Source organism: Macrobrachium rosenbergii, chromosome 56 (assembly GCF_040412425.1).
Source record: "Macrobrachium rosenbergii isolate ZJJX-2024 chromosome 56, ASM4041242v1, whole genome shotgun sequence".
Lineage (NCBI taxonomy): Eukaryota > Metazoa > Arthropoda > Malacostraca > Decapoda > Palaemonidae > Macrobrachium > Macrobrachium rosenbergii.
Genome location: NC_089796.1, coordinates 39,104,629 through 39,121,607, shown reverse-complemented (window position 1 = coordinate 39,121,607; position 16,979 = coordinate 39,104,629). Strand labels below are relative to the sequence as shown.

Sequence of the window (16,979 nt, the reverse complement as noted above, 5' to 3'; positions counted from 1 at the left end):
TCGTCCAGATATAAGGAGACTCTGATGCCTCTTGTGTGAAGCATTCCAGCTACGTTTTCATTAATCTCATGAAAATCTGAGGAGCAGTGCCTAGGAGCAAACAAAGGGCTCAAAACTGGAAAACTTCTCCCCCGTGAACGAACCTCAGGTATTTCTTGGAGCTTGGGTGATAGGGATGTGAAAATACACATCCTGAAGATCCATAGATACCATCCAGTCGTGCTGTCTGACTGCTGCTAGAACAATTTCATTTGTTTCCATCGTGAATTTTGTCTTCTGAACAAACACATTGAGTGCGCTCACGCCTGCACCGGCCTCCATCCCCCCGAACTCTTGGGAACCAGGAACAAACGATTGTAAAATCCTGGAGATTCCGGATCTAGTACTTTCTCTATAGCCTGTTTCTGCAGCAACAGAGCAAACTGCTGCTGCAGAGCCTCCGGCCTTGATTTTCACTTGTAATTGGCCGAAAGGTCTATCGGCCTTGTAGCTAAAGGGGGCTTCCTCGAGAAAAGGGATCTTGTACCCTCCTGATCAATTGAACGGACCATGGGTCCGCTCCTCCCTCTCCCATTCTAGCCAGAAGTGTGTCAATCTTTCCTACCGCTATCTGAAGGAGACTTTCCTCAGACCCTGAGTCTGGCTCCCTTGTCTAAAGCCTCAGAGCCTCAAATGCCCTTTGACAGTGGATCTTGAATTCCCTCTACTGAGGGTTTTGCCTCGAAAAGACTGAAACACAGGAGCTTCTCCTTTGACCTTCTGAGGAGCGAAGCTAGTTGGCAGAACTTTCCTAGCCGTCTTGGTGATTAAGTCCTGCGTGGCTTTTTGAGCTAAGGCTGAAGAGACCTCCTTCACTAATTCCTGTGGAAACAGGTGGGTAGAAAGAGGAGCATAAAGTAGTTCTGACTTCTGGATGGGCGTAACCCCATTGGAAAGAAAAGTACAAAGATGGGCCCTTTTCTTCAAGACTCACGCAGAGAAGAGAGCTGCCAGTTCGTTGGCTCCATCTCTGAGAGCCTTGTCCATACAAGACATTATATGAACTAGTTCTTCAGTGTCCGAATCTTTGATGGTCTCCGTCTTCTTTCCCAAGGCTCCCAGAGTCCAGTCTAGAAAGTTAAAGACTTCAAAAGCCCTGAAGATTCCCTTGAGGAGGTGATCCATTTCCGAAAGAGACCAGAAGATCTTAGATTTGCCCATAGTTACTCGGCGAGAAGCGTCTACCAGACTCGAGAAGTCCCCCTGGGAAGAGGCAGGAACTCCCAGGCCAAGAGCTTCTTCAGTCTCGTACCAAATGCTAGATCTCGACGCTAGTCTAGCCGGGGGAAAAGAGAACACTGTCCGTCCTTGGTCCTTCTTGGTGTTCATCCACTCCTCCATTACTGTTAAAGCTCGTTTGGAGGAACGAGACATAATAATCTTCGTGAAGATAGCCTTCTTAGGAGTCTTCCTGAGGGTGAATTCCGAGGGAGGAGAACGAGGAGCAGCCGGCTTGAAGTTGTCCAGAAAAAGTTCCGTAAACACTTTCATCAACCTTTTCAAGTCTGACGAGGGGTGTTGATCTTTCTGTTCCTCTTCGTCGGAAACGTTTTCAAGAGGAATATCTGGAGAAGGAGGAAGATTGTCGTCTACCTCCTCCGAATGCTGTCCAGTAACCGAAGTGGCGACGTCCTGTTTATTTGCTGCTGCCTCCAAACCATGAGAGTCCTCAACCAGAACGTCCTGGAGTCTAAAATCTTGACGCTTGGCGTCCTGGCGCCCAGCTGCACGAGCGTCCTGGCGTCCAGAATCTTGACGCTTGGCGTCCTGGCGCCCAGCTGTAAGAGCGTCCTGGCGTCCAGAATCTTGACGCTTACGCCCTGGCGCCCAAAAGAGCGTGTGGCGTCCAAAATCTTGACGCTCTCCCTGGCGCCAGCTGCAAGAGCGTCCTGGCGTCCAGTCTCTTGACGTTTGACGTCCTGTCGTCCATCGTCTTGACGTCCAGTTCTTCGACTCTTGACGTCCGTAGCTGCTGAACGCTTGACGTGAACTTCTTTAGCTGGACGTCCTGCAACCTTCACCTTACCGGCAGGCTGCCAAGCTTGCATAAGGGAAGACAGTTTCTGCTGCATATCTTTCAGCAAAGTCCATTGCGGAGCTTCCTGCTGCTGGGGACAGACCGGGGAAGTCGCAAGATCTAACAAATCTTCATTTAACTGCAAAGATTGTGGAGAGCGTTCTGGGGACGAGTCCCAATCCGAAGGAGGAGGGGGAGCATGCACAGACGTAAGAAAAGCGTCCGCTGTCTTCTTGCTGCCAGGCGTCCTGACCGAGTCTGGCAGTCTACGCCTGCTTTGGCAGGAGAGCTACCTTCGGAGCTGAAATGGAAGCGCTCCGGGCTGCTCCAGTGGCTACACCCCGGAGCCTGAGAAGACTCCATACGACGTCTTTCTCCAGGGGGCAGCTTCCTCTTGAGCGGTCTCGATTCCGAGACTAGACGCCAGCCCCGTCTGGGAACTGCGTCATCAGAAGACGAAGAACACAATCTTGCCTCGCCTTTCCTATGGCGAGGGTGAGCGTGTTGGGAAATTTTCAAGGAACACTCGAGGGGACGACTAGCTCTGGACAAGAAAATCTCTCGCCTCCCTTTCGCCTGTCGACTTTCCTTCTCCCAGGAGTTGGGGAGCTTGGAAGAGGTCTAGGGCTAGGAGCACGACAGATCCGAGCGGCCGCACCCTCCACTGCACTTGCACTAACCTTAGCACTGACACTTGCACTTTTAAGATCTCTCATGTTAGACCACAAAATTTCCCTGTCTTCAGCAAGGGATTCTACCCGTTGGCCCAGGGCTTGAATGGCCGCCATCATATCCTTGAGAGTTGGGTCTTTACCTGAATCAGTAGGGGGATCAGGAACTACCACTACGGGAGAAGGATCAAAATGATATTGTAATGATAAAATAAAGTTTGTTCATACTTACCTGGCAGATATATATATAGCTGTATTCTCCAAGTCCGACAGAATTTCAAAATTCGCGGCTGCGCAGTGGCCGGGCAGGTGGTTAGTACCCATTCCCGCCACTGGGAGGCGGGTATCAGGAACCATTCCCATTTTCTATTCAGATTTTCTAATGCCACTGACTCCTGAGGGGAGGAGGGAGGGCAATATGAATATATATATCTGCCAGGTAAGTATGAACAAACTTTATTTTATCATTAAAATATCATTTTGTTCATGAGACTTACCTGTCAGATATATATATAGCTGAATACCACCTTTGGAGGGGGGTAGAGACAGCCAAGAATTAGGGAAAACAAATTTAAAGGTAAAATTATTTTGGTTCCTTACCTGATAGCATAGCTGACTGCGTGGTTACTGTCACCCTAGTCTGCTTCTGCTTTTCTAGAGACCCCAGCGAGGTAGTGACCTATAAAGCTGGCGACTGCTAGATGATCTGTCAACGGGGGCGTGACCACAATGTGACTAGATCATAGACCATACAACAAGGACAAAAGAGCATACCAACCACCTAACCAACACTAAGACATTAGTCTGCAATGGATTGGGAAGACTGACTCCAGTCAATCGACCCAACAACCATAAAAACACAATTAAAAATCCCTTCCTAAGCAGGATTAAAGGATAGGAGCAGAGCTACACCCTGACCCCAAGGTTGTTGAAGCAGCAATGTATGGTCCCAGCGAAAAGCAATTTTCGTATGCTACCTTAACATCTCTCAAGTAGTGTGAGGCAAACACCGAATTGACTTCGCCAAAATGTGGCACTGAGAATGTCACTGAGTGCCATATTTTTCTGGAACGCCATGGAGGTAGTGACTGCCCTCACCTCGTGGGCGTTAACTCTCAACAACTTGAAGTTGGAGTCGTCACAACAAGAATGTGCCTCCTTGATGACATTCCTAATGAAGAATGCCAGTGCATTCTTCGACATGGGATTAACTGGCTGTCTCACAGAACACCATAAAATTATCCGAGGGACCACGAATGTCCTGAGTTCTTTTAAGGTAATACTTGAGAGCTCTAACAGGACATAGAACTCTCTCAGGTTCCTGTCCAATAAGGTCTGTCAAACCTTTAATTTCAAAAAATCTAGGCCAAGGGTTAGAAGGCCTTTCATTCTTAGCCAAGAACTTAGGGGTTAAAGAATAGACAGCATTGTGTCCCTTGAAGCCCACATGACGGCTGATAGCTTGAACTTCGCTCACTCTCTTCTTCGTCGCCAGAGCAGTGAGGAAGACCGTCTTTCTAGTAACATCCTAAAAGATGCAGATTGGAGAGGCTCAAAAGGACTGGACATTAAAAACTTGAGCACAACGTCCAAATTCCAAGTAGGAGGAATTGGCCGAGGAACCTTAGACGTCTCGAAAGACCTCAAGAGATCGTGGAGGTCCTTATTGTCAGACAAATCCAGACCTCTGTGTCTGAAAAACAGAAGAAAGCATGCTCCGATAACCTTTGATTGTCGGAACTGCTAACTTGAGTTTTTCTCTCAAATAAAGGAGAAAATCAGCAATCTGGCTCACAGTGGTCGAGGAAGAGGAAAAACCCTTCTTTCTGCACCAACTTCTGAAGGTTGCCCACTTCGCTTGATAAACTCTGATAGAGGAAGCTCTTCTGGCTCTAGCGATGGCCCGTGCCACTGCCAGAAAAACCCCTCGCTCTGACCAATTTTTCGATAGTCTGAATGCAGTCAGGTTCAGAGCGGGAGGTTTTGATGATATCTCGTGAAGTGGGGTTGTCTGAGCAGATCTGCTCTCATAGGTAGGGTCCTCGGAACATCTACCAACCAGAAGAGAATCTCCGAGAACCAGTGGTTCAAGGCCAAAACGGGGGATGAGAGTCATCCTTGTTCCTTGTGAGGCCGAGAACTTGCGTGATCACTTCTCCCAGAATCTTGAACGGGGAAAAGGCATAAACGTCCATCCCCGCCCAATCCCAGAGAAGAGCATCTATCGCCACTGCCCCCGGGTCGAGTACAGGGAGCAGTAGAGGGGAGCCTCGCTGTTCTTGAGGTCGTGAAAAGATCCACAAGATGGCGACCCCAAAGTTTCAGAGATCTTGGCAAACCTCCTGATGAAGGGTCCATTCCGTCGGCAGAAGTTGATGGCGCCGACTGAGCAGGTCTGCTCGAACATTTTCGACCCCTGCAACAAATCTTGTGAGAATTGAAATGTTGCGAGCATGAGCCCAAAGAATAATCTCTCTTGCAAGGCTGAACAGGGAACAGTGTGTTCCGCCTTGTTTCTTGAGGTAAAGTAGTAGTGTTGTCCGAGTTCACTTGAACAACACGATTGCAAACTTGGACCTCGAAGAATTGGAGGGCTAAAAGATCGCCGCCAACTCTTTGATGTTGATGTGCCAGGACACCTGTTCCCCTTTCCAGGTTCCTGACACTTCTTTTCCCCTAGTGTTGTCCCCCAACCTGCTGATGATGCGTCGGAAAAAACAACACTAGGTCGGGGTTCAGAAGCTTGAGGGAGATCCCTTTTCCCAACTTCGCAGGGATCGAGCCACCACTTCAGGCACTCTTTATGGAAGGAAGGATCCTCAATTCCTCTTCCAAGTCTTCCTTGTTTTGCCAGTTCTCCAACAAAAAAGAACTGAAGAGGCCTGAGATGCAGTCTTCCCAGAGAAACAAACTTCTCCAGCGAGAAATGGTCCCCAGCAGACTCATCCATTCCTTCACCGAGCATGTTTCCTTCTCCAAGAAGACCGAGACTTTTTCGTAACATTGAAACTGCCGTTCTTGCGATGGAGACGCTAGAAAAGCCACTGAATTCATCTGAATCCCCAGATAACCAATGGACTGTGAGGGGATCAGCTGCGACTTTTCCACATTGACCAGAAGTCCCAGGGACTTCACGAGTTCCAGTGTTAACTGAAGGTCCTCCAGACACCTCTGTTTTGACGACGCACGAATCAACCAGTCGTCCAGGTAAAGGAGAGATCCTGATCGCAACGTTTTCATGAGAGGTGCAAAAATGTGACGCCACATCGTTCCCAGGCGGTCACGTTCTTCATAGACCCAGCGTTGTAACACCCTCGGACGAGGGGTGTTTTGTGCTGGCCGTTGTGAGTCCAAAGCAGAGAGCCCTGAACTGGTAAGTCTTGCCCCCAAGACAAACCGGAGATACTTCATCGAACGTGGATGAATAGGGGCGTGAAGATAGGCATCTTGGAGATCCAATGATACCATCCAATCCCGGGATGGGGGCTCCTAATATTGACTGAGACGTCTCCATCTTGAACTTGTCCTTCAGGACAAAGTCGTTCAGTCTGTTGACGTCCAAGACGGGTCTCCAACCTCCTGAATACTTTTGGGACTAGAAACAGTCTGTTGTAAAATCCCGGTGATTTTGTGTCTAAGACCTGCTCCACTGCTCTCTTCTCGATCATCTGTTTCGAGAAGGTCAAACAGAATTTTCTGTTTGACAGGATGGTGATTGGAGACAGATCTCTGGGGTTGGAACAAAGGAGGAAGAGTCAGAAAAGGAATTAGGTAACCTCTCTCTACTACTTGGAAGGGACCAAACGTCTGCCCTTTCTCTTTCCAGGCTTGGGCAAAATGAAGAAGCCTGGCTGCACTGGTGTCTGGAGGTGGAAGGAGTCACTTGCCGCCTCTCTTGGAAGTGACATTCCTTCTAGGGAAACCTCTCCTCGAGGTGCAGGTTTCGTGAAGCTCCCAAGGAAGCTCCTCCACGCAAAGGGCTGCTTCTTCTTAGCCTGTTGTGGAAAAGAAGAGGACGATGATGGAGCTGAAGGGCAGTTTGAATGTCCTGGAAAGGAGGTCTTGAGTCGCCTTCTCTTGAAGGCTGGCAGCAATAACTTTAACTAAGGTCTGGGGAAAGAGATGGCTTGAGAAAGGAGCAAACTGTAGCTCTCCCTTCTGAGTAGGGGAAACCGACTTCGCCGAGAAAGAGCAAAACAATTCCCTCTTCTTTAAAAGGGCCGATGAAAACTGCGAAGCAAGTTCTTCAGAGCCATCCCTGACGGCCCTGTCCATGCACCACAGTACACTGGACAGCTCCCCCAGACTAATGGAACTCGGGCTAGTAGCCTTGGTGTGTAAAACTCCCAGACACCAGTCCAAGAAGTTAAAGACTTCCACAGTCTTGAAGAGTCCTTAAAGATGGTGGTCTATTTCCATAAGAGTCCAAGAAACCTTAGAAGAGGACAAATGAGATCTTCTGGAGGCGTCAACAAGACTGTAAAAGTCTCCTTGAGAAGTCGAGGGAACTGTCAAGCCAATATCTTCACCTGTGTCATAACAAATGCCTGCTTTGAACGGACAAACAAGAAGGAGGCAAAGCGAAAGAAGAGTTTCCTTGGTTTTTTCTGAGTCATCCAGTCCTGAACCTTCTTGAATGCCCTCTTGGTAGAGAAGGACTTCTTCATCTTAAGAAAACCAGTTCTTCTCGCTTGAAGACAAAGCCAACTGTGAAGGGGGAGAGCGAGGAGCTGAAGCTTGAAAAGTATCAGGAAAAAGATCCTTAAACAAAACAGTCAGAGTTTGATAATCAGTAGAAAAAGAAGATGAAAGTTTCTCTTTCATCCAAAGGCTCTGACGGAAGGGGTTCTTCTTCCTCCGCTGGAGGGTCAAGAGAGCGAGGAGGAAGGAGACCCGACTAGCTGATACGTAAACTCCCGGGGACCTGTCAACTGGATTTAGAAGAAGTCGTAAAAATAAATCCTGAAGAACTACAGAAGTCATCCTTGCGCGGAAGTTGAGCTTCAAGAAGCACTGCAGGAGTGGAGTCAACGAAAGAAGAAGGCGTGAAGATATAACGCAAGGCGCAACTGGAGCGTCAACACAAGACTGGTGGGGAGCGCGCATGCTGGCCCAAGGCTGGATACGGAAAGAGCTTCACGTTGTGGCGCGCGGCGTCCTGGGTGGAGCGCGCCGAGACTCAAGGTGAGGCGGCGTGAGAACGTGAGAAGCGCGAGAAGCGCAAGACACGCGCTCCTGGCGCGTGACAAGAGAAACGTCCAACTCTTCAAAACGGGAAAGACGAAAGGAAACTTCTTTATACCTTCTTTAGGTGAAAGACGAGAAGCTTCATGCGATCTAGCAGACGAAGACGACGAAGCAGGAGACGAAGGTGAAGGCCTGGACTTCTTAACAGGCAGATGCAGATCTTGAAAGGCCTGTCCTTTCTACGGTCCATGAGAGTATCCAGCTGCTGTTGCAAGCCCAACAAAATCTGACGTGTGGGAGAAACAGCTCTCTCGGGAGAAGGGCTGAACCTGAGAGAAGGAGAGGGGAGAAGGGACGTCTTCTTCTTTCTCACAGGTGAATAAGCAACAGCCCTTGCCTTAGCGCGACTGGGGGTCGAGCAGCGTCATCATCCGTTGCACAACTTTAAACTTCTTCCGATGAGGAACATCCCGAAACTTTCAGGGAAGAGCACAAAACGTCTAGAGGAAGAGGACGTGAAGCGTCCTCTCCTCTCAAGCTTCTCTTAAGAGGGCAAGAGTCCAACCGAGCGCTCCAACCCCTACTTGGGGAGGGCGTGTCGGAGGACGAGAAGCAATCCTTCATGGATGCGTGCCAGTGCACGATCCCTGGCAGCCTGGGTAGGGTCATCAGGACCTGCCGAAGGGACTTCAGATCGGTGGGAAGTCCCTGTAACCTTCATGTGGCTTTCGACATGCCCCTCCCTGTATCCTGGGAGTTCGGCAGAGGTCCAGGCCTAGAAGCATTATAGGGCCGATCTGACGCCCCTCCTACAACACTAGGGGCATTAACACAAACAACACTTTGCGCTTGAAGGGCATTCACTTTGTTTTCAAGAGCGCGAATTGACTCTAAAACAAAAGCCAGGGTATTACTCTCTGCAGCAACAACCTCAGGGCCCAAGGCAACACTAAGGACTAAAAACTACAGGGTTACTAACATGAGAAAACCCTGACTGTCCATCTACAGAATGCACTCCTGGAGGAAGACCTCCTCAACCTATCACGCTCCAATTTAAGCATATAGGATTCATACTTCTTCCACTCCCCTTCAGATAATCCCTCACATTCATTACATCGATTATCCATATAACATTCCATACCCCTGCATTTCATACATAAAGTGTGAGAATCTACAGAAGCCTTCGATAGCCTCACCTTACAATCACCCAAGCTACAGACACGATAGCTAGAGGAAGACATCTTATTTAAAGAAAAGTCAAAAGCAAAATCAAAAACGGTCCAGAAAAGCGTATGCCAAGTCACAGATCCAAGTCAAAACCAAAAAACAACCAAAATACTTAAGTGACAACAAATTTCGAAATCCAAATGGCGGGGGAACTGACAACAAGTGTTGACAGTCCGGCGACAGAGAAAATCTGAATAGAAAATGGGAATGGTTCCTGATGCCCGCCTCCCAACGGCGGGAATGTGTACTAACCACCTAATCGGCCACTGCGTGTGCCGCAAATTTTGAAATTCTGTCGGACTTCGGAGATTACAGCTATATATATATCTGACAGGTAAGTCTCATGAACAAAATGAAAGTACGCAACCTGCACGTCGATGGATGCCATCCATTATCCCTGGCGAATGGACACAAGGACCGATTGGTTTGTTTCCATCTTAAATGTTGTCTTTTTGACAAAGACATTTAGCGCACTTACGTCCAAAACAGGTCTCCAGCCCCCCAATGACTTGGGCACTACAAAGAGACAGCTGTAGAATCCCGGGGAATGAATGTCCTTTACTACCTCTATAGCCTCTTTCTGAACAAGAGACTCGACCTCTAGTAAGAGAGCAGCAAATCTCTCTGAGCCTGGAGAGCAAGCTGTCAATTCAACAGGCTTGCAGATTTAAGGTGGTTTGTTCAAAAAGGGGATAGTGTAGCCCTCCTTCAGGACAGGCACTATCCAGGGTTCTGCTCCCTTTTGTTCCCACCATTCCCGAAAGTTGAAGAGCCGCGCTCCTACCCGAGTACGGAGGACTATGACTTCATTTCTTGGAGGAAGACTTGGACGAAGACTTGGAACGCTGTGGGAAACAGGTATATGCTCTTGTTCTAGTATGTGTTCTAGAGCGGGAGCTCCGAAAGGGAGTAGGCTGCAGTGGAGATGAGGATCTGGGAGGAAGAGTCAAAGAATCCTTGGGGGGTCTTGCATATTGGGAGAGCAGGTCCTGTAGCCTGGGGAAAAAGATGCGTCTTGTCCAAGGGGGAGAAGAGGATGGGCGATCTCTGAGACGGAGTGACGCCTTTCGAAGTAAAAGAACACCAAAGCTCTCTTTTCTTTAGCACACCCATGGCATAAAAACTAGCTAACTCCTGTGTGCTATCGCGAACGCCCCTGTCAATACAGGAAAGTACTCCTAAGAGATCCAAAGAAATTTCTTGAGGTAACAAGGAGAAGTCTCTAAGCTTGCGTGCTAGTGCGCCCACCACCCAGTCTAGGAAGCTCATCACTTCGAAAGCCTTACAAATATTCTTGAGAAGGTGCGCTAGTTCTGAAGCTGAAAACATAATTTTGGCTGAGGAGAAAGCTGATCTAGCTGAGTCGATAAGGCCATAGAAGTCTCCCTGAGAGGAGGCAGAAACTCCCAAGGAAGGTGCTTCTCCAGTTGCATAAAACCTGTAACTCGATCCGGACAACTTGGAAGGTGGGAAACGAAAACTGCTTTACCTTGCTCGCTCCCTTTTCTCAGGCTCCCTCTTCTCAGAAAACCATCCTTCTACTTCATTCGGTGCCTTCTTCGCTGAAGAGGAGAGAACCAATTTCAGTAACCTCGATGACCCGACTGAGGGGGCTTCCATAAAGAAAGTCAAAACAGGAGAGGAGGCAGTAGCTGGCAAAAAGCTTGGAAAAGTCGCTAGCAGGAACCTCAACAATGCAGAGTACGCCAACGAAGGAGCATCTTGATCTGGAACAACCTCTTCTTCAGAAGAAACAGGAGAGTGTGGTAAGTCTGCTGTCGTCTGAGCTGTAGGAGGAGCCTTCTGAGGCAAACTTAGAATATTATCCAGTTTGCTCTGAATCGGGTCAACTGAAGGAGGAACAATGTCCAAGATGACACTACCATGAAGTGGTGGAGGAGTGGGTGCCAAAGGGCACTTGGGGAGCACTGTAGAGATGAGAGCCAGTGATGAAACCTGATGGTGAACAGGTGGCAGTGGGTACTCATCTGCAAACGGGAGCTTGGGCACTTCGACACTAGTTGCTGGCCGCTGATTGTAGAGATGAAGGCCCTGGATGCGCAACTCCTGATGAAGGGGTTCCTTTATTCAAGGAAGAATGTCTACATGCCACAAGGCACTTCGGCGCCAATTTACGACCGTCATCTGAAGAAGCAGAAGAGACTTGCTCCAGGCTATCCCTGTGACTGCACGAGGGGCTCACTGAATCCTTGCCCTTCTTACAAGGAACAGGAGAAGAAATCTCGAAATACACTGCACGCCTTTTCAGCGGGCGTGACTTGTCCACATAGCCTTGTGAACGCCTGGGGTTAAAATCTTCAGAGCTGGAGGACATACAGTGAGCACTCACTTGAAGGCCTTTCCCACGGCCTTTGATTGCAGTCTGGGATTCATCAACAGACTGAACAGAGGGGGTAACTGCTCAGGGGCAGACCCCCACCAACCTCCCTTAGGCTACCAGTTTGACTCCTCCCAGGTGCTGGGGAGTATGTAAGGGATCTTGGCCTAGGAGAATCGGCGGACTGAACAGCCACCTACTCCACTACCAATGCACTTGCATTGGGCGTCATGGGGAGCTCTGACTCACTCTTATCCATTAACACTTTCACCGATGAGGCTAATTTAGCGATCGACCGCACAATTAACTCAAAGCAACTGTTGATTTTCGAATCTAGACTGACAATAGTGTTGGGATCGGAAATGTGACAGCCGGGTAAAGAAGAGGGTTGCACAGGTGGAGATGGAATGGGATCAGAAGAAATTACAGGTGCGATTGCATCCAACTTAGCAAATGAATCCTAACTAGCTAAAGCTTAACTAGATTCCCTAGCAATAGCTTTCCTCTTCCTATCTCTAGCTAGTTTCTTAAGATGTGAATCTAAAGTCTTCCACCTCTTCAAATCCCAGTCGCTACATTCCTCACAACGTAAATCCACTGAACATGTTTGTCCCCTACATTTAACACAAACAGTGTGAGAGTCGTAAGATTCTTTAGTCAGTCTCGTGTTGCAGCCTCTGCTACAGTACCTAATACTAGAACTACTAGTGTCATACATCCTGGAAAATTCTAAGACAAGTCTAAAAAACGGGCAAAAAGTCGTAAACTAATGATCAAAACTCACCTAACACTATCTTAATTATGCCAAAAGGCTACAAAAGTAAATACTTCACCAATCAAAAATAGAGCAAACAACCAGCAATGTATAAATTTCAAAATTCAAGCTGCTGCCAACCACAGTCCTTCAACCACAGCCAGCAGCTCTTTGCTATGTTGTACCTCTTCTTACACCCAAATGTGTGTGGGGCACGTCGCCATAACCTAATAAACTAGTGTGACCCGCACTTTCAAAATTTTAAGCTGCCAGTTAAAAGAAACTAATAGCTAAGTAATTACTGGGTAAGTTACTTATATAAAACAATTAGTTTTAACAGAGTTTTAACACAGTCAGTTAAGACTGGGAAACAAAAGAAAAGGTGAAAAAAGGTAGAAAAAGGAAGGATAGTGTAAGCAATGGACCGCAGGTTGAAGGATTTGTTGAGATGAATAATGAACTAGAACATAGGCTACATTTCGTATTTGTATGTTTCCCACTAAAGAAGACAACAAGTTTGACCGAGTAGGAAATGACAATGTAGATAGGGAGAATACCATGCAAGAAGTGTTAGACAATGTTGATGAGGTCTTATGTGAATTAAGTACAGAGATTGAAGAGCTCCATGGAATCAGAGAAAGCAGTCCGATAGTTAGTAGAGGAATTTTAGAACAATTAGAGAAAGCAGTCCAATAGTTAGAAGAGGAATTTTAGAACAGTTAGGTTGGTTTGGTCAGTAGTGATAGGATAGACCTAAGTAGTACAGTACAAAGTATGATAGTTTGGATAGTAGTAAGGATAGAAATTATTCAGATTTGCTAACAGTAATTTGCATACTAATTTACAACATGTGACAATACTTCGCTGGATATAAATTTTATGTAAATGCTAAGGAAACAAACATAAGATTGGATTGGAGTTGAAACAAGGAGTGGGGACAATTACCAAAATATGGTTAAAATCTGTAAAAATAAACTATTTGTTGATTTTTCAAATATGTTCATGAATTTGGTTTGATTTCTATTGAGCCATTGTTCACCGGCCTTATTTAATAATGACTTCTCTCCACTGGAATGTGCAAAGGTCCGCCCTTTGTGAGAGTGGTTTGAGCGAAGCCTGGTGATGGGGGTGCCCTGGATTTGGATGAAGGAGTTCCAAGTACTGTACTGTACTGTGTAATAAAGACATAATTCTTATGCTGTGATTGAGGTTTGATATAATTCCTGCAACTGGGTGAGAAGGTGTATAGCATGAAATAAAGTTGATGTACAAGTCAAGTTTCCCAACAGTGACGGTTTGAGTTAACCAGTTTGAAAAGAAAGACTTTTCTCCCATCTCATTCGTATGTTGGAGTGTTAGGACCCGGTTATGTAATGGGAAAATTATTCCTTTAAATATAATTGATTTGTTTAGGAATTGATTCATCATCCTCCTCTAATATCTTTACACTACTGTTGTAAGAGTGATTGTGATTGTAAGTGTTTTGCTGTGTTAGTTTGAATTGTAACTTGCCGTTTGATGGGGTTGTAAAACGTTAGGAAAAGATAGTTACAAGAATTTTGTTTATGTAAAGTTTTTGTAGATACCAGTGCCTAAAGGGGGCCACAAAATGGCCGTCCGACAGGGTATCTTGGGTTTACCCCTACCTCCCTCATGGAAGTTTCCACTGCCAATTACGATTTTAGACTAGGCTATACAGTAATTTAAGAAGGCCTACCCTAGACTAATTCTGTTTGAATGAGGAATTATGACAATTTTTGTTACAAATAGCTTAGGCTATATATATAAAAGTTCATGAAAACTTAATTACATAGGACTTAGCCTATACCCTCATTAAACTAACCTAACTTGTGGCCTATTGTAACCTAGTAAAAATCAACCATGTAAACTTTGCCTAGGCTATCCTTAACGATTTCTGAAGAGGCCTAGCCTAGACTATATCCTGTTAAAAGGCACCATAGCCTAGTTTTACCTCGTTTTAGTTTAAGTGTTTCTCAGAAATCTTTCAGGTAGTCTTATCCGTTGACATATGTTGTGTACAAAACATTTAGTACTGTGTGGAGTTGGGTATCAAATGATTTACACCTTACTGTAAATTAATTGATTCCAGGGCTGCTCCATTTTTTATACTTACCCTGTTGTGAAGGAAAAGCAATTCCCATAGTATGTAGTTCATATGTGTTTTTGAGATCTCTCAATATACAGAGTTATTTTTGTTGTTTTAAACTACTCACTTGTATTGTTTTCTTGAAATAAAATTAAATAAAAGGAATATTTCCAGGGACCTAGTTCAGGAGTCCTGAAGAGTATGTAAATTGGACCTAGTTCAGGAGTCCTGAAGAATATGTAAATTGGATCTAGTCCAGGAGTTCTGAAGACTATGTAAATTAACCAAGTCCGGGAGACTAGACCTGGGAGAAATTTGGCATGATGTAATGAGTAATAAAGAAACGAACTGAGTACCAGGGATTTTCTTCAGTACCATCGTACCTTACCACTAAAATGGAAATCAGCACTTCAATTGCCTCCCAGTGGGAAGACATCACCTGGCCTCATCAGTAATAAGACCCGTACACCCAAGGAATATCACGTAATAGCAGGTAGGCCAGGCCTACCCTAATTCCCAGGCAGCGTAAACGTCAGTAGTCTTCATACCCACCGTGTCAACTATGACACACTACCATTCTCCGACCCCTGTCTCCAGGCAAGAAGACTGACAGCAGTGCATCTAGATAGTAGTATTATTATTCTCTCTTATCACATATATCATAATGTCTTGGTGGGGGAAGAATTCTCCCATGACAGTTATAGCCTACATATATTTATTACTAGTCAAAAAATGGAATTGAGTAAATATTCCTTAAGTGATTTGTTGACTCCTCTGGGTTGGAGTTTGTCTTTTTTACATGATCCTAATTGTATGTACTTTGTTGTGGTTTAGTTAAAGACAAAAAGTTATGTGAATTATCAAAATGTATATATCTATTAGTGTCTCCTCTGGATTGATTGTAGGTTAGTATGTGCGGTTGGGTAGGATATCCCAATAAAGTATTAGTCACTGGAGTTCAGATTAAACTTGTGGTTGTAGTGTGTTTGTAAATAAAATTAGGTTAAGAGGAAATTGTGTGAGTTACTCTCCCCCAAAAAGATTGCTTAACTGGTCTGCTGCTCTCTTGATATAGGCTATTCAGTACTGGTTAAGAAAAATGAAACCATGACTAGCAAATGCGGTAAAGTTAGAATATATCCCTGTAACTGCCACATGCTCCTGCTTTATACTCGACTGTTTTAATTCCCATGACTTTTTGTGGTTAACATGCCATAGATTTTCTAACCCCCTGAGTACTTGTTTTGAGAATATTTCACCAATACTCTTGGTCGGCTATATTCACTCACATTGGCTTTTCCTCACTGAAGTCCTTCGATAACGATTTGATGTTGGGACGCGAAATAAAATATGAATGTTGGCCCTATCCTAACAATACCGGTAAAAAAGGCACAAAATGTTGGGCTACAATCGATGGTTCATGTGTTTTATGAGGCTCTCAAACTTTAGCTAAACCTTTACATGAAACATAGCTAGCCGAGGGATAAATGACCCGAGTAACAACTGCATTGTAACCTAGCTCATATTATACACCAAATTGTGGTCAAGGTCTCGCTTCATCTAGCCAATTCCATTTCACTCGCACCTATTACAGTATCTCTGTCCCTTTTCAGGTTTTAGGCGCGTTACAACAAACGCGTTTTATGATGATATAAAGATTTGACTAACGGAGTACCCGAGTACCCGAGCGTTATAATACTATATCAACTACTGTACTTGCATGCAACTGTGGAATTACCTCTTTGATACGGTCGCGCTTTCTAGTTTGTGGAGAGCGGTCTTGTCTCTGACGTCTTGCCTCTGACGTCCTGCCTGCCTTCTTGTTACTAGGAGTCGTCTGTCCGAACACGTTTCGGAGGTAGCACTGGAAATTTTCTCCAAGATAAACATTGTAAGGCTGAAAGGATGAAATATTATCCTTATTATAATATAATTATTTGATAAATTTTATTACAATTGCACAAATGTTGTTGAAATTAGGGTCGGACGCTACATCTTCAAAAAACTCCACGATTTCGGACGCAGCTACAGCTGATTACCGCTTTCTTCGTCATTGACATAAACAAACATATTTTGGCTGGTTGTTAAGTTCGCGACTCAATTTTGTTATAATTAAAAAGTTGTAATTTGTAATTGTAGAACTCAAACCTGGCCTCTTTGACATAAAACGACATTTTCTTCCACCTACGTGAATAGCTTTGGTCAAGGTTTACATAACCAATTGGTTCTTAGCCACGTAAAAATAAATCTAATCCTTCGGGCCAGCTCTAGGAGATCTGTTAATCAGCTCAGTGGTCTGGTTAAACTAAGATATACTTTTTTTTACAACGTAAATTGCTGCAGCGCGAATTTCTTCTATTTAACCAGCTTCTTTAAGATGTGCCAAACTGTTTAACAATAAAATTACGTAAGCCAAATTTGGTTCTTTCCAAAAATATGCGCATTCGAGATGAATAATATGAATAGATCTCCTATTTATCATCAAACTTGCAAGACAGTAGCTGACGTATATGTAGACACTGGGAAGTTCTTAAACAAGGGTCTAGCAAAACAATTAAGACCAATCTAGGCAACTCAGTTGTGCAATAAGTTGCCATCCAAACTCCACAATTTGTGCGATTTTGGTGAGGACTGCTTTC

The 16,979-nt window shown here is 45.4% G+C and overlaps 1 protein-coding gene across 2 annotated transcripts in view; it reads right to left on the bottom strand.

The window, feature by feature from the left end:
• LOC136836489 (mitochondrial 2-oxodicarboxylate carrier-like) overlaps window positions 1-16,210 on the bottom strand; it is a 237,119-nt gene extending 220,909 nt beyond the window's left edge. Inside the window, exon 1 of one of the 2 annotated variants that reach the window (XM_067100821.1) lies at window positions 16,079-16,210. The gene's annotated coding sequence lies outside the window, so the exon portion shown is untranslated. The remainder of the gene's footprint in view (window positions 1-16,078) is intronic. The other variant, XM_067100822.1, reaches the window with a different exon arrangement.
• Between the last annotated feature and the right edge of the window lie 769 nt (window positions 16,211-16,979).